Below are 21578 nucleotides of genomic sequence, written 5' to 3' on the forward strand. Positions count from 1 at the left end.
GCTGAATCCCACTTTAACTTCTTCCCTACTCATTTTCCTCTTTAGTGCAAAGGGTGACTCTGCAGTGTAGGCAACAGAAAATAGAGATACTGGGGTTTTTTGGGGTTTTTTAAATTTTCCTTCTGTTTCTCTGCTCATGGTCTACTTAACAGATTCAAGTTGAGAGACTGAAATAAAGTTTGTATTTCCATCTACTAACATTATTTTATCATTGCCTTAATATAGGACAAAGTTCAGTTAGCTTTGCTGGTAGAAACATTTTCCAAAGAGTTACTTTTTACTTTTACTAGTAAAAAAGAAGTTGAATCAGTTCTGTACTTTTTACTGGAGTGTTTTTAACACTAGTATCTGTACTTCTACTCAAGTACAGATATTCTGTACTTTTGCCACCTCTGGCCATCACTGGAAATGATGGAGCCAAGTATTTGAACATTTTCTTCAGGGTTAAACCATTGACAACCGTTGCCCCATCTGCCTGTGGCTCCCACTGCATGTCTTTAAATTTAGCTGCATGGCATGGCGCAAAACAGGACACAGAAGAAATACTAAACTGTAATGAATATGGCCAGGGCCATAACAGGTTTACAGCATGTTCCAGGGAAGCTAAAAATCAGCTGTTGCTTTGTCTATATAGAGGAAAAAGAGCTTTGGTGGGTTTGATCCCAACACTGACATTGAAAAGCAGGAAAGTTACTGTTGGGCATTGTAGGCATTGTACAGTCACATTGTGGCAGAGCAGTTAGACACACTGGACATGTCATGTGTCCCAAAAGCATGCCAGATGAGCCTGGTGAGACTTTTTCATATACCAGAAATTCTATAAGAACAGGCTTGTTTTTCCTACCGGGGTCTTTCCAAATGCAGCTGGGCTGTATGGATGCTGTCAGTCATCGTACACCTTTTGAGAAATCGGCATTGATTGGGAGAGATGGTGGCTCATTTGAAGACCATTGTGGGGTAACACAGAAGCTGGTTGGCTGATAATTTGCACACTCCAGGTCTTGTAGTCCTGGCCATCCAAACCCAAGATGCATCATCATAATCACTGACAATGTGATTGAACAAGCTGGCAGAGGTGTAAGGGGTCAGCATGGTGGTGTAGTGGTTAGCACTGTTGCCTCACAGCAAGGAGGTTCTGGGTTTCACCATTTGGGTGGGGTCTTTCTGTTTGGTTCTCTCTAGCTAGTCCAATTTCCTCCCACATGTCTTGTTTGTGGGGTTTGGTTAATTGGTAATTCCAAATTGCCCATAGGTGTGAATGGTTATCTGTCTGTGTGTGTGTTAGCCCAGCAATAGACTAGAAACCTGTCCAGGGTGTAAATGGGGAGCCTATCACTATGGCAGCTGGGATAGGCTCCATGCTCCAGGCAACCCTTGTCTGGATGAGTAAAAGACAAAGGATGGATGGAGGCTAGCAAAGCTTGAGATACCTCAGCAGCTTAAGAGGTTCCACACTTCTTGCCCTTAAGGCAGTTGGTTTGCATCTAGAGGAAACCCATTCTTACCATCTGATAAAACTACTGCTAATCACTGTATCACCTTATTGTGCTCTGTTATTTTCTTGTTATCCTGTTTGAACCCTGTTTTCTTTCTGCCCAACTTTGCTGTGTGGCTGTGATGAGAGCAATAAACATGGCTTTAGATTCAAAATCTCAAATCTAACATTACAAACACAATGATTTATGGTAAAATCTTTTTCTAACCAGCAAAGGAATTTCCTGGGAAGCATCACACTGTGGCTCCACCACAGTTTCAAAGACTAGTGATCATTAGCTTGGCTTGAAGGTGGACACGTTTATCTGGGGAAGTGAGTAAAATGCTCCCGTTGGCCTCTGATGTAGTGATGATTATGGTATAACAGGAGCCAGATCTACGGCTGGCTTCAAAATGTAAATTGTTGATGTCTCCATAGTGTTTCTAGTGGCATTTACACCACACCACATATAGCATAATCAGACATTCCTGTGATCCAAGGCCACTGTTTTTTGTCAAGACAGGCTGAGAGAGAGCACCAGATAATAAAATGAAGGAAAAGAAAGAAAGAATACCCATCCCCCCCCCCCCGCCAAAGAAAAAAAAATCCCAAAACAAAACAAAAAGCCAACAACCAGGCATGTCATGCCTCTGTAACACCTAAATCACTGAGTTAATTTGCACTCAGTTTTCTCTTTAGCATATCGATCAGTTAATGGTGTATGGCTTTGTCCCAGAGGAGGGCATGGTGAGGGGAAGCAGGACCATTACAAGGGACTACCTTCATTATCTCTTACAGGGAGTCCATTTCACTGCATAACAAAGTTTGTACTGTCAATTTGTTCAGCCTCAGTTCATTCACTGCCCCAGCTATGTTTTCTTGTTTTCAGTATACATATGTACATCTAATATTTGTTTCTACAAATCAAGTGCACGCAGCTAGTCGAAAGCAACCTTAATTATCAATTATCAGTGCAGTCCAGGCTGGATCGAGTGAAAATTTATTTTTCATTATTTTATCAGTGTGATTAGTATTAGGATAGGATTGTTAACATTTGCAGCTATTACTCTGATGATGATTCACTGGGCTTCTGTTAAAAAAAACACCCTAGTAAGAGTTATTTCAGCATATGTTTTAAAAAAGATTTCCAATCAGTGCAGACAGACCCACAGTTCTCTCTGTCTCTTAGTAACTCACTCTCAGTGGTTCCAGGTTTTCTGCACAGAGAAGAACAGATAAGCTGAGATTCAGAAATGGAGCAAAAGGCGTGGTTAGCACACACACACACACACACACACACACACACACACACACACACACACACACACACATGCACACACAGAGGCCAGCACAGGAGGACTGGAGGACCATGATACTTTCTGTACACAGCTTGTACACTTGTATGTAAAATGTGCTCTGGTGTTATCAACTTTCAATAGAGTGGAGCTCATTACTTTCATATTGCAGAAAATTAATTTTTTCATGTCTGCTTCCATGCCTTTATAAAGACAGATATTAAACCTGTTAATTAGTTGGTGTGTGTGTGTTAGTGTAGTTTTATTTTAGTCCATATAACATTGATGGGGAACATTTTTCTGCAGCATAATTATTTTTGGGTTTGCACTTTGCCAATAAAAAAGTTTTATGTGTTGTGAGGTGCTTTGAGAGTGTTTTCGTGCTTCTTATGCTAAATAAATTCTTCTTAAAAGAAAAAAAGAATTTGATCATCTGTCATTGTCGTGAACCAACAGAATAATGAACCCACTCGTGAGACAGTGAGGAAAGGTTTAGCAGTTAATTTGATTTTGTTGTGAATTTTCATATACTGAGGTAATCTGAGATGAAATGACAGAATTATTTATTGACAGGATCTCAAACAAGCCACCAAAACTTGGAGATAGGTTTTTGGATTCACTGTAAAGTTGGATATTTTTTGCTGACAACAAGACTTTCTGACCGGGGATGTATCTATGCGCTGGAAGGCAATGGCAGTCTGCACGCTATTTATTCTGCGATTCTTGAGCAAAGTGGCCAAGTGGCTCTCCAGACTCTCTGGCAGCAACGGAGGTGATGGTGGATTGATGGGACATTTAACTCGGCCTCCTAAGACGGAAAGAGGAAAGGGAGACAGGTCTGTGGGAGCAGACGTTAGGGTGTTGTGGTCCACGCTAGGTGGGAGCTTAGGTTGTACCGTTGGAGGACACAACACAATGCAGAGCTGTCTCTAGCTCCTGGTTGAGCCTCTTTGTCTGGTCATTACTATGAGGGTGAAAACCTTATGACAGGCTGACCTAAGCGCAGAATTTCTTCCAGACCCTAAACGTGAATTGCAGACCTCAGTCCAAAATATGGAATGCCACGAAGACAGAAAACATGCTCAGTGAGGAGCTGAGCCACTTCCAAGGCAGTGGAAGGCACAATCTAAAGTTTATGGCTTACCCTGATAAACCCTGATTTACTGAAAGGATTATTGACCTCCTCATTATGCATAATCAGATGATAGAGTGACATAATAATTGTTTCGCCACTCTTTTGTGATTTGTGATTATAGGCAGGGCAGTGAATCTATTGCAGAAGAAAAAGAGCTCCTCTTTTGTAGCACAGATAATAAAAAACATGTATTTCAAATGCAGCTTCAGAGTAACTGTGCATAAGAGATTTGTGATGTTTTTGTCATGCAGGGTAAGTCAAGAGGTGATGAAGTATAGATTCAGTTCAATAATATATTATATGTATAAAATAATATAATTACATTACACAAGTTACTCTATGGACATACTCCAACCAGAGTCGTTGAGTAAGTCAGAGTTGTGTCAGCAGGGGTTCAGAATTTGGGTTGTCACATGATACACGGCGACTACAAATAATTAGTGCTTACCGGCAACTTTAAATCAACTTCCAGGGAGACAGACTGTCAATTTTTGGTAATTATTTATCTATAAATGCACTGATTTACAGTATTTACATAAAACATACAATTGTGTATGTGGTTCAATCAATATATATGCATTCTAACAGTAAAATCTTCGAGGATTAGTCTGAGCAGTTACTGTTACTCACTGGGTTAACAGTTTGGGCTGTTAGTTCAATGGTTTTGGTTGGTTAAAACTGTTTTGGCTGTTAGCTAAAGAGTTAACATTGTTTATTGCACTCATCTTTTTAATACCATTTCTAAACTTGTATGCCAGTCAAGCTCAGTCACATCTTTTATCATATTTATAAATTATGGAGAAGTGACAGGGACTGAAAGCTTAAGAATTCATAGGCACCGGCCTTTGGTGGAAGCAAGGCTGGTCTACACAGCACGCCGACCTCGGGCTTGACAGGTCCCTTGCGTACCCCGACCTCCGCTACATCTGTTTCAGGCTGATGAGTCATGATTGCGGATGCCACTCAGGTGAGTCCGCTTCTCCCACAGCCGCGCTGCAGACCACGGCCCGCCACAATAATGTTTCCACCTCCATGTTTGACGGTGGGCGTGGTGTTCTTGGCAGCATTCCTCCTCCAAACACTACAAGTTGATGCCAAAGAGCTCGATTTTGGTATCATCTGACTACAACACTTTCACCCCGTCCTCCTCTGAATCATTCAGATGTTCCGTGGCAAACTTCAAATGGACCTGTACATGTGCTTTCTGTGCAGGGGGATCTTGTGGGCAGTGCAGGATTTTAGTCCTTCACGTGTTTTCTTGATGACTATGGTCCCAGCTGCCTTGAGATCACTGACAAGTTCCTCCTGAGTACTTCTGGGCTGGTTCCACACCGTTCTCATTATCATTGAAACTCCACAAGGTGAGATCTTGTGTGGAGCCCCAGACCGTGGGAGATTAGCAGTTATTTTATGGTTCCTCCATTTGCGAATAATCGGACCAACTCGTGTTGCCTTCTCACCCAGCTGCTTGGAGATGGCCTTGTAGCCCATTCTGGCCTTGTTTAGATCTACACTCTTGTCCCCAACATCCTTGGAAAGCTCTTTGGTCTTGGCCATGGTGCAGAGTTTGGAATCTAGATAGAGTGATTGCTTCTATGGACAGCTGTCTTTTATACATGTAATGAGTTGAGAAGTCTCCTGTATAAAATACACGTGGGAGACAGAAATCTTGGTGATTGCAGGGGAGGAAATACTGATTTCCATCATTAAAATGCAAATTAATTTATAACTTTTTTGAAATGCATTTTTCTGGATTTTTTTCTGTTTCTCACTGTCCAAATAAACCTACCATTGAAATTATAGACTGATCATTTCTTTGTTAGTGGGCAAACTTCCAAAATCAGCAGCAGTTCAAATAATGTTTCCTCTGACCCTGTATATCAGCTATAAAGACTGAGGAAAGCAAAAGGGAGGAAACTGAGGGAAGAAAAAGTGAGTGTGACAGAGAAGAGGCTAGAGATCAGAGACAGGAAGAGCTTACACCTCCCAGTCAGCCAGCAGTCAGCCAGTATACCAGTGAGGCAGGACACAGACAGTACGCCAGGGACCCTTTGGACAGTCAATTATCCTAAAAAAAAAAAAAGAGGGACAAGAACAAACTAACAAAAACGCAAAGGCAGTACCAAGGAAAATAAGGAAAGAAAATAGAGCTCTAAAGAAAACAAAATTTTCTGTGACCAAAAACCAATAGCTCAAAAGTTAACTTGGCACAAATAAACATAACTAAACTTAAACCAACCAAAATTAACATCAAGTGCACTCAGCTACACTAACCTGGTCCTCTCTTCCTGAACAACTGTGTTCTTCTGTTTAAATATAAAGCGCCTTGAGGCGACTTTTGTTGTGATTTGGCGCTATATAAATAAAATTGAATTGAATTGAATTGAATACTCTTACAGTTCCTGGGGATATTTGTCAGCAAAGATAACCTTCCCTCCAATGAGGTCTCAGTGGCCCCGATTAAGAACTTCCTTTCAGGAATGGCATTAAAAGTTGCTCCACACCTATCAGCTGCAGCCCTTGAGCCTAGCCACTTTGATAAGATGAAGGTTGCTCCTGACCTAAATGTTTTCAGCAAGGCAAAAAGTGCTGGGCTAAAGCAAGAAAACTGCCCTCTTTGTTATATTACTACAGCGTGGTTTGTAGAGTAGATAGATCATTGGTTTGTTCTCATGTCCATGGCATAAACACTGGTCCAAAGGGAGCGTAGCGGCAATCTTTGGTCCTTCTTTGCCGCTTCTGCAGGACGTAAAGTTTCTGACTTCTGCTTTTCTTGGATCACTTGTATGGCTTTCGGTAGCAAAAAAATGAGGCAAATGTAAAAAAGGAAAACATTTATTTACTCCACACAAAACCGAAAACTACAAAACAAATGCTTCCAGTTGGAGCTGAGTTTACATTTCTATGATATTATGTCTAAAAAAATTATCACAGCGACGGTCAGAAAACTGTTGCTCCACGTCCTGCTTACTTGCTTAATCTTCCATCACCACATGGTGGCCCAGTACACACTCACTTTATGACGCCTACAAACACTTTACAACCACAATAGATTAACAAAGCAGGATAAATTTAAGGAGCATAGTATATTACATTACAAGATAAAATAATCAAGATTATAACTAGATACTCCAATTAAAGATCATAACAGACTACTTAAATATGGCCCAATGTACTTGAGTAAAATATTGGCCTGAATTGTCTAAGCTCCAACAGGGAGGGTGGAGGGCTGTTTGGTTAGGAGTGCTAATATTAACTTAAAGGTTCACACAAGGCTGCCTTAAAAACACTTTCAGCTGTGTGAGGTCTAAAATTCCTGGCTCAACTCAAGTTGAATTCTAATGTGCACTCAGTAATATATGATAATGATAGTATCTGTTGGGCAGTTCCTTGCCACCATCAGGTCTGGGAGCTACCAGGAAGATGACAGTAGCTTTCTGCACAGTGGACACAGTGGAGCAAACCCCAGTGCATCTGTCAGAGTGGAACTTACAAAAGCCGAGAAATGTATTCTGTTCCATCTCACAGGCTGCATCATCCACAAAGTTACTAAGTCTGCCAGCATCTGTGAAAAATGTAAAAACTGCAATCTAACACAGTAATGACAGTCTTGCTGGAGAAGACTAGACCTTAAAAGAGTTCAAGGCAGGTGCTCTATGTCCCATGAAGTGTATAAAGTGAAGTGTAAGTGTTTGGTGCGTACACCAAATTGAAAGTGTTGGTTCTTCCCTCATGGAGCTCCCAAATGCAGTAGGTATCTTGGAGAAAGCTCAGGCACTGCCCAACAGGCTGCTGTCTTGCTGCAGAGTAAAAGAAATAATCATTAACAGATTCATTAGGCTAAGGTTAAAAATCAGCAAAATAAATTAGAAATGACAACTTGGAAGAGAATGCCAGTCCAAAAAAAGGTACCAGACTAAACAAACTGCCTATAATTGCCCAAACAGGTCCCAAAGTTCTTTCAAGTCTATTAGCTTAAATAAAAAAACCCAACAAACTTTGTTTGAGCTTCATTCGGGTTAGAAATGACTAGTCAACCTAGGACATCATAAAGACAGTCCAGTCAGAATATTTGAGCTCAAATTTGGAAAGAAGAGCTTTTAAAAAGAGGACAGTAGCAGGATCAGGCAATACAGTATAGTACTTGTCATGTTACAGCTGTGTGCAGGCAGGGATTGGACCCAAATGCAAACTCACTGACACAAGCAATAAACTCAAAAAGCCACAGCTTTATTGGCTGGCAGGAGAGAAAACATACAATACCAAACTAAACTGGGAAACTCTAATAGAACTAATGCACACGAGGAGACACTGGGAAACACACAGCACGAGGGACGACGCGACATGGAACAGAGGGAGACTTGGACATAAATACCCAGAAGGTAACGAGGAAAGTGGAAGCACACGGGGAACACAGCTGAGAATAATTACACGTGACAGGACGGGAAAGACACTGAAACTGAAAATGCTGACAACAGACACGAACCTTCAACGCAACACAGGATGTACACAGAGGCAACCTGGAGGGAGAGAGAGAACAAGAAGCAGCACATGACGGGGTGAGGAACACATGGAACACAAGGCACCAGAACTAACATCACAATATAAACACAGTTACAGAAAGGGAGACACAGAGGGCAACTACACGAGGGAACCCTATTAAATACACAGGGAACCAAACAGAATACAAGAAACTCAAACTAGGACACTAGGCTCTGAATAAACTAGGGCAACAAAGAAAACTTAGAACATAAATTTATAATACAAAAACAGTGAGGCACAAGAAACTCAAAACTCTGGGTCTAGAGACCCAGGACCCTGACAGTACTGGACCATTTCAGGATTGTCAGATATTTGTTGACCCTTGGCTTGCAAGCTTCACTTGGAGGAGAGGGAATAATGACATCCAGGACACAGTGATGTCTTCGAGGTGAGAGACCACATTAAAATCCAAAGCCTATGTAAGACTCTAGTAAAAGCCGGTTTGTTTTTTACTATTGGGTGCTCATTGTTCAACGCTAGCTAAACAAGTAAAAAACCATTTATGCTAATTTTACATGCCTCTTCATACACTAGAGAATTGTGACATAACCTTATCAGATGGAGCCATTTCCTCTTCTGTTTCTCATCAAAACAGTAAAATGAAAATGATAGATTGGTGTGGTTTTTTTAAAAGTTCAGATCCCTGTTAAGGCAACAAGGAACACAGCATTGCGGCATATTGAATCAGGAGAGTTTTGACCCAGAAACTGAATTCTAGGTCATTACTTCACCAGATTGCACTGCTTTGGAATTAATAAAAAGACATTGAAAGCCTGCTGAAGCATAAATCCCCAGTTAAGTTACGTTCAGGCAATGTACACTGAATATGGCATGTGAAACAAACACAAAAGGAGAATTCAACATTTCATTCACATGGGGATGATGACATGAAAATAATATATACAAAAATCTAAAATAATAGAAATGTATAATAAATATAACAATTTATTTATTTATTTATTTATTTATTAATCAGTAATAAATAGATGTATACCCCTGGATTGCCAAGGGTACAAACTGTGTGAGATCAATTTTGGCAGACAACAGACCATAGACGCCATACTTCCTTGGGCTGACTGCTGATGTATGGCTCAACACAAACTGTTCGGCCAACAAATAAACAAAAAAATATTAATACTCAGGGGCTCGACCCCAGGACTAGTGAGACAATCACACCCAACTGGCCTCTTTATAAATATTTCAACCTTTCTACCATATGGCTTTAGCTTGCTCGCGAAAAATTTATTCAAATCAAAGTTATTACCTTCAGCTTTTGTGTAATGTTTTAATATATAAAAAACACAAATAATATGCTGATTAGTGAAAATTACATAATAATTCCCCCTCAAAGTTTTGTGTGTTTTCCTCAAACTGACAATTGCAAAATGGACAGATTGCAAGGTTAAATGTGTAATTATTGACAGAATTTCACGGTGCCCTCTAATGTGACAGTAACAAGCAGTTTTTAAAGAAGAGAAAAAAGTCGATTAGCTGTAGCAATGGAATCATTTGGACTCATTTAAATGTTTCTTCTCCATCAGCCAACAACAAGCACCCAGCCTGCATGTCTTCCACTTGTCAGCACCCATCCATTATCACTGTTTTCCCACCTATGAGGTCTGAGTCAACAATGCTAATCTTTTATCTAACATCACTCAAATAACACTGTTGGGTCCGGACTGTTATCTGTGCCAATGTGCTGAACCACAGCACCCAGCTTTCTTGGAGTCCCTGGGTGGGGTGCTTAAGGTTGCTCCACCTGGGGACGCCGTCATCTTACTGGGAGACTTCAACAGTCATGTGGCAATGCAGTCACACCTGGAGGGGTGTGATTGGGAGGAACGGCCTGCCAGATCTGAACCCGTGCAGTGTTTTGTTACTGGACTTCTGTGCAAACCACAGTTTGTCCATAATGAACACCAGGTTTGAACATAAGGGTGTGTCACCAGGACATGTGCCACCAGGACACCCTAGGCCGCAGGTTGGTGATCCATTTTGTAATCCTACCATCAGATCTGTGGCCATATGTTCTGGACACTCTGGAGGTGAGTAGAGGTGCTAAGCTGTCAAATGATCACCACCTGGTGGTGAGTTGGATCAGGTGGCTGGGGAGGATGCTGGACAGACCTGGGGTGCCTAAATGTATAGTGAGGGTGTGCTGGGAACACCTGGCAAAGCCCCCCATCCACAAAATCTTCAACTTCACCTCTGGCAGAGCTTCAGCAGTATCCCGAAGGAGAATGGGGACATTGAGTTCAAATGGACTATGTTCAGCATCTCCATTGCTGAAGCTGCTGTACTGAGTTGCAGCCACAAGGTTGGTGTCTGCCATGCTGGTAACCCCCAAACCAGATGGTGGGTGAAGGGAACCATCAGGCTGAAGGAGTCCTATCAGGCCTGGATAGCCTGTGGGACTCCGGAGGCAGCCAATGGGTCCTGACAGGCCAAACGGAACGTGGCTTGGGCAGTGGCTGAAGGAAAAACTCAGATATGGGAGGAATTTGGAGATACCATGGAAAAAGACTTTTGAGCTGCCTTGAAAAGATTCTGGCAAACCATTAGGCAACTCAGGAGGGGAAAGTGGTGCTCAATCTGCACTTTGTATAGTGCGAGTGGAGCACTGCTGACTTCGACTGAAGATATTGTCAGATGGTAGAAAGAATACTTTGAGGACCTCCTTAATCCCACTGACACATCTTCCATAAATGATGCAGAGCCTGGGGATGAGGAGGATAACTCTTCTATAACTGGAGTTAGATCACTGAGGCAGTTAAACAACTCCTTAGTGAGGTTCCCTGGGGTTGATGAGGTTTGCCCTGAGTTTCTGAAGGCTGTGGATGTTGTAGGGGTGTCTTGGTTGACACGCCTCTGCAATGTTGCATGGAGATCAGGGGCAGTACCTCTAGAGTGTCAGACTGGGGTGGTGGTTCCCATCTTTAAGAAGGGGGACCGGAGGGTGTGCTCCACCTATAGAGGGATCAAACTCCTCAGGATCCCTGGAAAAGTCTATGCCAGGGTGCTGAAAAGGATATTTTATCCATTAGTCGAACCTCTGATATAGGAAGAACAATGTGGTTTTTGTCCCGGTCGTGGAACACTGGACAAGCTCTTTACCCTCTCAAGGATACTTGGGAGTCATGGGAGTTTGACCAACCAGTCTACATGTGTTTTGTGGATTTGGACAAGGCATTTGACCGTGTCCCCCAAGGTGTTCTATGGGAGATACTTGGGAGGGAGTATGGGGTTTCTGGCCCATTGCTACTGGCCATTATACAACCATTGCAAGAGTCTTTTTCACATAGACAGCAATAAGTCAGACCTTCTCCCAGTGTGCATTGTACTCCACCAGGGCTGTCCTTTGTCACTGATTCTGGTCATAATTTTTATGAACAGAATTTCTAGCCATAACCAAGTGGTGGAATGATGTGGTTCTGTTGGCTTCATCAGGTGGTGCCCTGCAGCTTGCACTGGAGCAGTTCGCAGCTGAGTGTGAAGCAGCAGGAATGAGAATCAGCACCTCAAAACCAGAGGCCATGGTCCTCAGCCAGAAAAAGGGTGAAGTGCCTACTCTGGGTCAGAGACGAGTTACTGCCCCAAGTGGAGGAATCTAAGTATCTCGGGGTCTTGTTCACGAGTGAGGGAAGAGGGGAGTGGAAGATTGACAGACAGACTGGTGCTGCAACTGCTGTGATGTGGATGCTGTACCAGTCCACCGTGGTGAAGAGAGAGCTGAGCGTAAGAGCAAAGTTCTCGATTTACCAGTAGATCTTTGTCCTCACCCTCACCTATGGTCATGAGCTTTGGGTAGTGAACAAAAGAATGAGAGCATGAATACAAGCAGTGGAAATATGCCTTCTCCGAAGGGTGGCTGACTTCTCCCTTAAAGATAGGGTGAGGTGTTCAGCTATTCAGGAGGGGCTCAGAGTAGAGCCACTACTCCACAACCTTGAAAGGAGAAGGTTGGGGTAGTTCATCTGACAAGGAATTCTCCTGTGTGAGGTGTTCCGGGCATGTCCTACAGGGAGGAGGCCCTGAGGTAGAACCAGGGCAACGCCTTGGTGTTCCCCCAGACAAGCTGGAGGAAGTGGCTGGGGAGAGGGAGGTAAGTGGATTGATTCTTATATAGTGCTTTTCTACTTTCCTAACGCAGGCACTCAAGCACTTAAAGTGTGTCATACAACATGCCAGATTCAGCCATTCACACCCATTCACACAAGAATTTTTTTCTATGCTTTAAGTGCTTTCTATCTAAGCATTCACACACATTCATACTCTGATGGATGCATCGTAGAGCATGCCCAAGGATACTTGGCATGCAGAATGGGGCACCCAGGGATCAAACCATCAGGTAGAGCAGGTCACCAGCTCTACCTCCTGAGCTACAGCCAGGTCCATGCTTCTCTGCTTAGGCTACTGCCTTAGATAGGCAGAAGAAGATGAATGGATGCACTTTCAACAGGGCTGAGTTACATCATTATGTAAAAGTCCATCACACAAAGCAAAGGTCAGTATTACACTTCTATGAAACCCATCCATCCATCCATTCGCTTCCGCTTATCCTTTTCAGGGTCGCGGGGGGCGCTGGAGCCTATCCCAGCTGTCATAGGGCGAGAGGCGGGGTACGCCCTGGACAGGTCGCCAGTCTGTCGCAGGGCTAACATACAGGGACAGACAACCATTCGCACTCACATTCACTCGCACATTTACACCTAGTGGCAATTTGGATTATCCAATTAACCTATCCCCACAAGCTGCATGTCTTTGGACGGTGGGAGGAAGCCGGAGTACCCGGAGAGAACCCACGCAAACACGGGGAGAACATGCAAACTCCACACAGAAAGACCCCGGCCTGATGGTGGAATTGAACTCAGGACCTTCTTGCTGTGCGGCAACAGTGCTAACCACCGTGCCACCGTGCTGCCCATGAAACCTCTATGAAACCTTTGAGCTTTATTTTTGCACAATGGAAGGAAGTGGAGCCACATCGTCCATCTTTTATGAAGTCATTGCTTGAACATAAACAACTTAAACAACTCAAGATTGATGAGGCACAACACAAATGCTATGACAAGGAGGAGCGTGGTGTGTTGAAGGTGTTGTCTGTGAACGTTCACAGTCATCCAGGTCATGGTAATCTAAGGAGCTTAAACACAATAAAAACGAAAAGAAGGCCCTCACATCCCTGAGCAAACACCAAAACATCACCATATTACCAAGGGAAGGTACACTGTTCTTCTAAACACAATGGACTATGACACAAAAATTACTACACTGCTCAGTGACAACAATACCAATGAAGCCTTAAAACGGTGATGCTATACAATGTATTTACAGACTTCCAAAGATCCACAAAGAAGGAATCCCACTCAGACCCATTGTTAGCAGTATAAACTCAGCCACCTAGAACATTTCCAAACACCTTGCCACTATCCTAGCACCCAGGGCTCTAGACTAACTTTTTGACATGGGCGCACCGGTATGCCTAACTTTAAAAATTTAGGCGTACCGGCACAAAAGTTAGGCGCACTCAAATTTTTCAACCGCATCGCTTAACACCGCAGTTTTACATGTGCACTTTCTTTGGGGGGGAAGTCCATACAGACAATATTCATTTCTAAATTATTAACTAACAAACTTGTGCATAAATTGCTTTGTCAATATTGTAGAAAATGTTAAACTTAATCATCATCTTGGCCTCCTCTGACGACCTGTTTGCTGCTGCCTGCTGCTGAAAGGCAGTGGGGAGAGGGGACACTTGGGCAGTGCATTTATTGCAGCATACAGTGGCTTGCAAAAGTATTCGGCCCCCTTGAACTTATCCACATTTTGTCACATTACAGCCACAAATATGAATCAATTTTATTGGAATTCCAGGTGAAAGACCAACACAAAGTGGTGTACACGTGAGAAGTGGAACAAAAATCCTACATGATTCCAAACATTTTTTACAAATAAATAACTGCAAAGTGGGGTGTGCGTAATTATTCAGCCCCCTGAGTCAATACTTTGTAGAACCACCTTTTGCTGCAGTTACAGCTGCCAGTCTTTTAGGGTATGTCTCTACCAGCTTTGCACATCTACAGACTGAAATCTTTGCCCATTCTTCTTTGCAAAACAGCTCCAGCTCAGTCAGATTAGATGGACAGCATTTGTGAACAGCAGTTTTCAGATCTTGCCACAGATTCTCGATTGGATTTAGATCTGGACTTTGACTGGGCCATTCTAACACATGGATATGTTTTGTTTTAAACCATTCCATTGTTGCCCTGGCTTTATGTTTAGGGTGGTTGTCCTGCTGGAAGGTGAACCTCCGCCCCAGTCTCAAGTCTTTTGCAGACTCCAAGAGGTTTTCTTCCAAGATTGCCCTGTATTTGGCTCCATCCATCTTCCCATCAACTCTGACCAGCTTCCCTGTCCCTGCTGAAGAGAAGCACCCCCAGAGCAAGATGCTGCCACCACCATATGTGACAGTGGGGATGGTGTGTTCAGAGTGATGTGCAGTGGTAGTTTTCCGCCACACATAGCGTTTTGCATTTTGGCCAAAAAGTTCCGTTTTGGTCTCATCTGACCAGAGCACCTTCTTCCACATGTTTGCTGTGTCCCCCACATGGCTTGTGGCAAACTGCAAACGGGACTTCTTATGGTTTTCTGTTAACAATGGCTTTCTTCTTGCCACTCTTCCATAAAGGCCAACTTTGTGCAGTGCACGACTAATAGTTGTCCTATGGACAGATTCCCCCACCTGAGCTGTAGATCTCTGCAGCTCGTCCAGAGTCACCATGGGCCTCTTGGCTGCATTTCTGATCAGAGCTCTCCTTGTTCGGCCTGTGAGTTTAGGTGGACGGCCTTGTCTTGGTAGGTTTACAGTTGTGCCATACTCCTTCCATTTCTGAATGATGGCTTGAACAGTGCTCCGTGGGATGTTCAAGGCTTGGGAAATCTTTTTGTAGCCTAAGCCTGCTTTAGATTTCTCAATAACTTTATCCCTGACCTGTCTGGTGTCTAAATCCAATTGAGAATCTGCGGCAAGATCTGAAAACTGCTGTTCACAAATGCTGTCCATCTAATCTGACTGAGCTGGGCAAGGATTTCAGTCTCTAGATGTGCAAAGCTGGTAGAGACATACCCTAAAAGACTGGCAGCTGTAATTGCAGCAAAAGGTGGTTCTACAAAGTATTGACTCAGGGGGCTGAATAATTACACACACCCCACTTTGCAGTTATTTATTTGTAAAAAATGTTTGGAATCATGTAGGATTTTTGTTCCACTTCTCACGTGTACACCACTTTGTATTGGTCTTTCACCTGGAATTCCAATAAAATTGATTCATGTTTGTGGCTGCAATGTGACAAAATGTGGGAAAGTTCAAGGGGGCCGAATACTTTTGCAAGCCACTGTATAATGTGTTTTCTGGATACACTGCTGTTTTTTCAGCATTCAAAGATTGATGGCACCGTGTCAGAGCTGGCTATGAATTTCAGACGGATCAGGCCTTAACTTAACACAAAAGTTATCAATAGTTCTTTTCATCTTTTCTTATTACCCACAGCTACATCCACTTCTGTCGGGCCTAGGCTGCTCACTAGGGCTGGGTATCATCACTGATTTCTATAATCCATTCGATTCCGGTTCTCAAAGTCCTGATTCGATTCAATTTAGCCTCAGACAGTCAGAAATATTATAATTCTGATCATTTATCAGCACTGATACATGTGAGACTACATCAGAATTGTGAACATCACAGCAGATGCTTTTGTGTCAAAGTAACTGAGAATAAAACACAGAAAAACATGAAGGAGATTTTCCTGGTCTGGTGTTTTATAGCAGATAACCTTAAAAATATTCTGCAATATTCTGCAATTTTGCATAATTTTAAGAAGTTTAAATTTCTTCAGTATTGAACAGCAGAAATTAGGCTTTCTTGTCCGAGGTCATTTAAGTGAAAAAAAAGAAAAAGAAAAGAAAAAGACAGCGGCCGACAGCGCTGTAAACTGGGTAGACTGGTGGGTAATAAGCGAATGAATAATGCAGAAAACACAGATTTGAGATGGGAAACTGTTCTTGAAGTACAGAGAGAGAGAGAGAGAGGGAGGGAGCTGTGCATGAAGTGTGATTTTTATCGTGGTGGAAGCAAAACAGCAAAAGTCAGAGGGAATTCATGACGACATTGATCAAATGTGAAGCGTAGTTTGCTGCTTCTTTTGCTGCTGGCTCGGCGAATTTTGGTTGGAGAGACAAAACCTGCAGCTCAGAATCAGCGCAAAAAAGAGGAAACACAGCGCGGACCCGACGCATCAGAATCACTAAGCTCCGACAGCGTGTCCGTGTTCGGGCCGTGGGGTGAGAAAGCCGAGAAAAACAAAGCTGATTCTGATGCGTCGGGTCCGCTCTGTGTTTACGTCTTTGTGTGCAATCCGTTAATGAATTGATATCGCTTTATTCAAGCTACTCACCTCTCTCTTCCACCTGCACTTTCAACTGGACCACGGCCAATCAGAGAGGTCCCGCCCCTGACTAGCTCTGATTGGTTTAGTCCACGATAGGGGCATAATGTGTGTCTGTTGTTGACCACACGCACAGTTGCAGAGATTTTTTTTTTTTTTTTTGTTACCCTAAAATATTTGGTGCGACCAAATATTTTCTTTTAGTCGCACCACTGAAAAATTTGGTTGCATTTGCGATCAAATTGGTCACACTCTAGAGCCCTGCTAGCACCCCTTGTGGGGAACACCCCCACTCACACCAAAAACTCCACTGACTTCACCAAAAATGTCCAGAAACTTACACTTTATCCAGGTGAAACCATAGTGTCCTTTGATGTGGTTTCTCGCTTCATTTGCATACCTACAATTGAGGCAGTGGAAACCGTCAGAAAATGACTACAAGACAGCTCCTTAGAAAACACAACCAGCTTCACCCCCAGATTTGCACAGTGTAAGACCTCTGCCGTTACAAGAAAGGCTTAGAGCATCAGCCATGACACTTTCTATCTAGGTCATGAATCCAGCATTTCGTTAAGGGCAAAATATTAGATTTTTGGGTGGGGGGAAATGTTATGATTCCATGAAATGTTGTGGTTTGTGATCACATGCTGCCTGTTTTGATGTGTGGCTCCTCCCATTGGTATGTGTGTGGGTGTGTGTATTTTTTATCTCCTCCCTCCAGGCTGGGTGTGTGGGTGTGTCTGTGATTGGCTGACTCAAAAAAGCTCCTGAAGTCCGGATTGGATGATTGAATGGACAGCAGCTTCTTAATCTCCAGCTGACAGCCACCTCGCCTCTTTCCTTGTCTCCTCTACAACCAACAAAGCACCAGCTAATTGTTTGTAGTTCTGATCATTTCTGTGAGAGTCCTGAGTGATGGTCTTTTTCGTAACATGTGAGCCATTTGTAATTAATATATGTTGTTTTGAGCTAAGAGTATTTGTAAATAGTTGTTGTAAATATTTCTTGTAATTTTTTATTCACTGTATATATTGAGCACTGCAGCAGTTTTGTCATGAGTAATGGGAAATATGGACTCAGTCACGAAGGTCTGGATGCAAAGCAGACAGTGCTTTTATTTACAGTGCTCAAAAACAGTCTCAAACATGAAAGAAGTGTAATAGTCCAACAGTGATTTTCTCCAAGTTCCCAGTGGCGGTGCAGGTGAGTCTTCCCAGTGGTAATCCGAATGTGCTTCTCCTCCCGAGTGATAATCCTAGGGAGCCCTTCTCTCCAACCCTCCGCTCTGTACTTCTTGCTCCTAATGGACGAGCGACAACAACAGATGAGAAGGCTAGCCGGCTAAAGCTACGTCACCAATAACGAGCACACTTTACTACCGAGCTTCGAGTACAATTCAGCGTCGACTGCCGTCTGGACACACCGTTAAATACCTCAGCCCAAACGGAGATGATTAGCAGAAGCTGGGTGGAAGATTAGGTGCAGGTGTGTCGGCAGCTGAGCAGAGATGCTTCCGGGTCAGGGGTCGCCACACTCTCACTCTCCCAAAAGCACGGCTCCTAAACATAGCCGGACCCGGAGGGAGGGGGGAAGGAAAAAAGGAGAGACAGACACACACACACACACACAACAAGCAGGTTGCCGGGGAGGACCATCCGACCGTGACAGGTTTAGTAAGAGTGAGAAGCCCTTTTTGTTAAAACCCTGTTTTTCATTTTCCTTCCCACTGTCGCTAAAGCGCTTACTCATAGGGAGGTCATATGATTGTTGGGGTTTTCTTTGTCTTTACCTTACAATATAAAGCAATTATAAACAACTTTACACTCAGGTTGTTGTACAACAAAGGGAGTGGGGAAAAGAACCCACCAACATCCAGATTCCACAGCTACTGGCTTATTCTCAGCCAATAAAATAAGCAAGACAACAAGAATGTTAATGTTAAATACTTGGTACCAGTCTAGTTGCTTACAGTCATACATTAGCAAAAACTACTACAATCTATTCCAGGCATACATACAATGTTAACAATGTCTCTCTCTCTCTCTCTCTCTCTCTCTCTCTCTCTCACACACACACACACACACACACACACACACACACAATTTGAAAAAAAAAAAACAATAAAAGAAAGTTGTCATGTCATTGTCCCCCAGTCCTCCCTGACTTCCTACCAGAGTTTGTTGTTGTCTCTCTCTCTCCCCCTCTGTCTCCCTCACTCACCTCTTTTGTTTACCTGCGGTCCTCCCTGGTGGTTCCCTGCCCTTGGCCAACTCACCTACTGACATTCAGACACCTGCAAATCATCATCATCTTCAAAGCCACTACTTAAGGTGGTGGCAATTGTCTCTGGATCGTTGTGCTTAATCTAGTCAGTATAGCCATGGCTCTCGTACCATCTCTATTTATCTTTCTCATGTTTACATGTTCTAACGTGTACCTCCTTCTCCTGGCACAGACCTACCTGGATTATTCCCTGTGGCCTTGGACTGTGATGAGCGTGTAATTCTGTAAGTGACTGTCAAGCGAAGACTGTGAAGTTTGGATGTGTGTGCCTTCCTCTGGATTCCCTGGAGCCCTTTCCTCCCACTGTTGTATATAGCACCTGGTGACCACCTTGTAAATAAACGCACCTCTGATTGTAAACCTTTGAGTCCTGCATTTGAGTTATGTCTGACTACCATGACAGAACGATCCAGCCATGCCATGGACCTCGTCCGCCACGCTCTCACTTCCCAGGAGGCTCTACTAGGCCGGTATGAACAAATGCTCCTCAATATCAATAGTGTCCTCACTACCCTCACACAAGATTTGGCCAGCACACCCCTGTGGAAAGCCCAGCACCAGCTTCTCCTAATCCTCCTCTCCCTCCAGCGTTTCAGGCACCATCCGCTCACCAGAGTCACCTGAGAGATTGTTTTTGGAAAATAAGTTGTTTGTAAAAGGGGAAAAATGTGAGTTTCATATCAAAACAGCTTCATTCCTTGTTTACATAATTGAGAAGGGGAACCTTAAACCAACCTGGTAAAAGTACAAGCAGTTGTTGATTGACCAGAGGCGACGAACCACAAACAGTTTCAACGTTTTCTTGGGTTTGCTCATTTCCATCGCCATTTTGTCAGGGACTTTAACAAAATTGCCTTGCCACTAAGTCATCTGACCTCTCCTAAGGTGCCTTTCCAGTGGGATCAGTCAGCTCAGGCAGCTTTTGATCACCTAGGTACAGCGCAGCTGCACTGATCCTGTCTCAACCAAACTTTTAGACCTCTCTGCATTGAATCATACTTGTTATTAATCTCTGGCTCTCTTCCACAGCATGTCTTTTATTCTGTTATCCTTCTCTCACCCCAACCAGTTGCAGCAGAGAGCCACCCCTTTCTTTCTGTTAAAAGGGCGTTTTTCCTTCCCACTGTCACCAAAGTGCTTGCTCATGGGGGGGTCATATGATTGTTGGGGTTTTCTATGTATGTATTATTCTAGGGTCTACCTTATAATATAAAGGCCTTGAGGTGACTGCTGTTGTGATTTGGTGCTGTATAAATAAAATTGTTGTCATGGTCCTGGGTCAGTGACCCAGTGTTTTCAGTTTTGTACTTTTGATTTTATCATGGATTATGACTGCTTGTGTTTTGGTTTCTGTCCTAAGTATTTCTAGGTCCCTAGTTCTGTATTACTTCCTGAGTTCCAATTCTTAGGTTTTGTTATTTGGTTTCCCGGTGTTAACTCTGTGCCCTTCCATCCCACATTTCAGGTCTCTATGTTCTGTCTCCCCAGTCTCTGTTAAGTTTACGTGTCTAGAGTTCAGTCGGTGTGTTTCCTGTTTTACTTTGAAGGTCCGTGTCTCATGTCAGTGTTTCTAGTTTTGCTTCCCTTTGGTTTCGTCATGTCTGATTTCTTCCAGCTGTGCTCTCCTCCTGTGTCTCATTCCCCTCGTTATTCCCCAGTGTATTTAAGCCCTGTGTTTCCCTGTGTCAGTGTTGCGTCCTCCCTCATCCTATGTGATTCCTGGTGTGCCTCTCTGTGGAGGTTTAGGTTTTGTTTTCCCAGTCTAGTTTAGTTCTGCATCATTTCCCTGAGTCTGTTAATAAAGCTGCATTTTCCTGAGTTTATTCCCGTGTGTTGCAAGTCCTGCATTTTGGGTCCTCTTCCTGCCTGCACACAGCCGAATCGTGACAATTGTCAAGGAGACCACCATCCTTCCACCTATCTGCACCATCAGTTCCTTGTTATGGGAGATAGAATCAGCCATCTTGGAGCCCCAGCGGTCGGAACCCGACCAGGGAACCGACAAAACAACTGTTTCTTGTTTGGTTTTTATCTTAGTAATAAACCTAATGTATTAAAGTTTCTTCTGACACATCATAGTTACCAGTCTCACTGTGGATGCCCAATTCTAGAGGAGAAAAGGAGATTTTGTGCTACTTGTTTGCCACTAAACATTTAGTGATGGTATGAATTTAAAGTTCATATTCATATGTTGGGAGTTAATAAAACCACACTACTCTTGTTGTAGACTTGCTGTTGTTGTTTTTTATGTGTTCCAAACATTTGGACACAGAAACAAAACACACTGGTAGTAGGAGGGAGGTGAGAGTAGAAAGGGTATGCCAAGAGGAGGGATGGTACTTTGAGGATGGTGAGTGTTAAGGAGGGCACTTGAACCAGTGGTGCTGATTGGTACTTAATCTTGA

This window comes from Oreochromis niloticus, linkage group LG18, assembly GCF_001858045.2.
Source record: "Oreochromis niloticus isolate F11D_XX linkage group LG18, O_niloticus_UMD_NMBU, whole genome shotgun sequence".
NCBI lineage: Eukaryota > Metazoa > Chordata > Actinopteri > Cichliformes > Cichlidae > Oreochromis > Oreochromis niloticus.